The following is a 4,169-nucleotide window of genomic DNA, read 5'->3' as shown; positions in this document are numbered from 1 at the left end:
TTTCTGTTGCTGTGATAAAAGTCGCTAACGGTGACTTCAGGGAGGAGGAGTCATCTGGGCTCATGGTTCCAGAGGGACACAGTCCATCATGGAGGCAAGGCATGCTGGCAAGAGCAGGCGCTGGCTAATCACCCTGCATCCACACTCAGCCCAAGCCCAGCAACCCACTTCCTCCATTGAAGCTCCATCTCCTTAGGGTTCTCCAGCATTCTCCAACAGTGGCAACAGCTGGGGAAACAAGTATTCAAGTACACAACCCTGTGGAGGACATTCCACACTCAAACCACACACACACACACACACACACACACACACACAGAGAGAGAGAGAGAGAGAGAGAGAGAGAGAGAGAGAGAGAGAATGAGGGAGAGAGAGATGGGCAACTGATATGCAAAACCAAAAACCAAAACCAAACAAACAAAAAACCAACCAACCAACAAAACAAACAAACAGACTGAGTTCCCTGAGGTAGAGAATGGGGTTGTTGATAAAGTCTTCTCTGGGAATTGTAGTTCTTAAGTCTGTTAGGCGAGTAGTAGGCGGAGTGACTTGGCGGCCATTAGCTGTTTGTAGTTGCTTGGTGCTAGGAGCTTAAGTGTAGCGGGAATTCTTACTCGGTGGAAATCAACCCTAGCCATGGGTTCCTGCCGGGGATAGTTCTAGAGCACGGAGCAGGAGGCGCTTTTCGGTTCCCCGCCTTGCCCGCTGGTAGGGCCTACTAGGCCGCCCGGACATCCCGGGTCTCAAGTAGGCCTAGTCTGCCAGCAAGGGCGTCCCAAAGGCGGGAGGCGCCATGTCTCTGGTTGCTTATGCCAGCAGCGACGATAGTGAGCCGGATGAGCCGGAGCCGGAGCCGGAGCCGGAGGAAGAGGATGTGGCGGCTCCTATGCCGGGGCCCACTTTAGGAGGCCTGTTCGCTTCTCTTCCTGCACCCAAAGGCCCGGCCTTGCTGCCCCCGTCCCCCCAGATGCTGGCCCCAGCCTTCCCCCCGCCGCTCCTGCTGCCCCCGCCCACCGGAGACCCCAGACTGCAGCCGCCTCCGCCGCTGCCCTTTGGCCTGGGCGGCTTCCCGCCACCTGCAGGAGTGAGCCCTGCTGAAGCTGCGGGAGTTGGAGAGGGGCTGGGGCTGCCATCGCCTCAAGGCCCCGGGCTCAGTCTGCCCCCAGCTGTGGGCGGTGTCGGACCCCCCTTGGGCCTTCCCAAGCCAAAGAAGAGAACCGAACCGGTTAGGATAGCGGCGCCGGAGCTGCAGAAGGGCGATTCAGATTCTGAGGAAGATGAGCCTGCGAAGAAGAAAGTTGTCCTGCAGGGATCCAGCGAGGGGACTGGTTTGTCTGCCTTGCTCCCCCAACCTAAAAACCTGACTGTGAAAGAGACTAACAGGTTGCTCCTGCCCCATGCCTTCTCCCGGAAACCCTCAGATATCTCCTCAGATGCTAAGCCCTCTAGATTGGCTTCTAAGACCAAGCCCGCCTCACTTGCTCCTGTTTTGGGTACCACAACCACCACTCCATCACCCTCTGCCATCAAGGCTGCTGCCAAGAGTGCTGCCCTGCAGGTGACCAAGCAGATAACACAGGAGGATGACGACAGTGACGAGGAAGTTGCTCCTGAGAACTTTTTCTCCCTCCCTGACAAGGCTGAGCCACCTGGAGTTGAGCCATACCCTTACCCTGTCCCCTTACACTGTCCCTGAAGAGCTGCCTCCAGGCACAGAACCAGAACCAGCTTTCCAGGACGATGCAGCCAATGCCCCCCTTGAGTTTAAGATGGCGGCAGGGTCAAGTGGAGCTCCCTGGATGCCGAAGCCTGGGGATGACTACAGCTACAATCAGTTTTCCACATATGGCGATGCCAATGCTGCTGGTGCTTATTATCAGGATTACTACAGTGGTGGCTACTATCCTGCACCGGACCCGGCTCTGGTCCCTCCCCAGGAAATTGCCCCTGATGCCTCTTTCATTGATGATGAAGCATTTAAGCGGCTGCAGGGCAAGAGGAACCGAGGGAGAGAGGAAATCAACTTTGTGGAGATCAAAGGTGATGACCAACTCAGTGGGGCTCAGCAGTGGATGACCAAGTCACTGACAGAAGAGAAAACCATGAAGTCCTTCAGCAAAAAGAAAGGTGAACAGCCAACTGGCCAGCAGCGGAGGAAACACCAGATCACATATCTGATTCATCAGGCTAAGGAGCGGGAGCTGGAGTTGAAGAACACCTGGTCAGAAAACAAGCTCAGTCGCCGGCAGACCCAAGCCAAATACGGATTCTAGGGCCCAGGGACTGATGGCCCAGGATCTCCGTTGGCATAGAGGCCCAGCCCCAGCTTCACCTCCAGGACCCCAGCTGCTCTAAGTCCAGGACCTCTACCCTGAGGACTCAGCCCTCAGCTCTGGGAGAAGGAACATATTTGATAGATTTTTCTTAAGTTAGAAAATGCAGCTCCTTTCTGTGCTGGGCTGGAAAGACTGGAGCGCTGCCCCGAGGATCTACGGCCTTGGTTGGGAGTTGTGCTCCTTGTCGGGCGTGATGAGATGGTGAACTCCCACCATTTTTTTTTTTAAAACAGGGATGTCTGTTGAAATAAAACATTGAGTGTGACAAAAAAAAAAAAAAAAAAAAAAAAAAAAAACACTTATGCTGTAAGTGAAAACAGCTACCCAGATACAAGGTCAAGTTTACCAGCGTATCTCTTCAGTGCCCTGAAGTTGTATGTTCTGCACACATATACTGCACTTGGTTTTCTGCAAACATCATGAAGAACATTTAGGGGAAAGTTGGGGAAAAGGCTACTCACTTGCAGTAAAGTTTTCTTGTTAGTAAAGAAAATGTGGGTAACAACAAGGCTGCCCAGGAGCTGTGCTTTCCCAGCCGTCAGTGAGGATCTTTGGGGACTTCAGAATCTGTTGTGCAAGTTATCCTACAGTTTGAGAAGTCACATCGTTTCTAAAAGTCTAGAAACATCATAAAGTTTAATGTAGTTGGGTCAGAATGAGGAGCACATACGGTCACAGTTGGGTACCTTTAATAGTTGTGTTAGTTGGGTAAATCCACACAACCCAAGATGCTCAAACCAAGTGACCATGCTTGCTAGCACACAGGCTTGGACTGTTCTCAGCAACAGTCCCAGAATACTTTGTGCTAAAAAAGAGAACACGGGTGAGAAGTGAGTCAGTAAATCTGACATGGTCTTGCTCTGGGCCCCCCCGTGTCTGCCCTGGGACAATGCAATTGTGGGTGTATGATCACTACTGTATGTGCTGTGCTGTGGTGGTTTGAATAGGAATGCCCCCCCCCCATCGATTCATGTGTTTAACTGCTTGGTACATAGGGAGTGGCACTCTTGGGATGTGTGGCATTGTTGGAGTAGGTGTGGCTTTGTTGGCAGAAGTATGTCACAAGAGAGTGGGCTCTGAGGTCTCGGATGCTCAAGCCAGCTCCTCTCCTGCTGCTTGCTGATCCAGACGTAGAACTCTCAGTTCCTTCTCCAGCACCGTGTCTGCCAGCATGCCACCATGCCTCATGTTGTGATGACAATGGACTGAACCTCTGACCCTGTAAGCCAGCCCCAACTAAATGTTCTCTTTTGTAAGAGTTGCCAAGGTCATGGTGTCTGTTCACAGCAATGAAACCCTAACTAAGACATGTGGGAAGGCCACTAGCTCTGACACAATACCAAAATGCTGTTTCAAATCCACACAATAACGTCTCAGAAGCAAATAATCCTGTCCTCTGTAACAAATTTGGAATCAAGACTCAGTGCTTCAGTAAATTAGGCAAAAATGAAGTTCATGTTTGGCTTTTTTCCTCTCTCCAGAGATGACTTGCTACATGATTTTTAATGATTCAGATCATACATTGTGAATGGGTCCATTTTCTGTTGCTTCACCTGACTGCCAACTCTGGAACTATTGGAGTGAGAGGTGAAATCCAAAAATGGCTTCAGATATCAGACCTGGTCACCTGGTTTGAGCATCTTCGGTTGTGTGGATTTATCCAACTAACACAACTATTAAAGGTACCCAACGTGACCATATGTGCTCATTCTGACCCAACTACATCAATCACAACCCAACATTAGGCTGTGTGCTTTCCAGTGTGTACAGGATCAGGAATGAAAATGAAGCAATTGAGCCATTACCTCGCTCAGCATCAATCTGCAGGTACCC

At 51.2% G+C, this 4,169-nt stretch overlaps 1 pseudogene; it reads left to right on the top strand.

Moving 5' to 3' along the window:
• Positions 1-575: 575 nt before the first annotated feature.
• LOC147006085 (proline-rich protein PRCC pseudogene) lies at positions 576-2,554 on the top strand (annotated as a pseudogene).
• The last annotated feature ends 1,615 nt before the right edge of the window (positions 2,555-4,169 follow it).

Source organism: Mus caroli, unplaced genomic scaffold, assembly GCF_978045245.1.
Source record: "Mus caroli unplaced genomic scaffold, Mus_caroli_1 scaffold_1, whole genome shotgun sequence".
NCBI classification, from domain to species: domain Eukaryota; kingdom Metazoa; phylum Chordata; class Mammalia; order Rodentia; family Muridae; genus Mus; species Mus caroli.
Note: the sequence above shows the minus strand (reverse complement) of the source record. Positions and strands in the feature narration are given on the sequence as shown.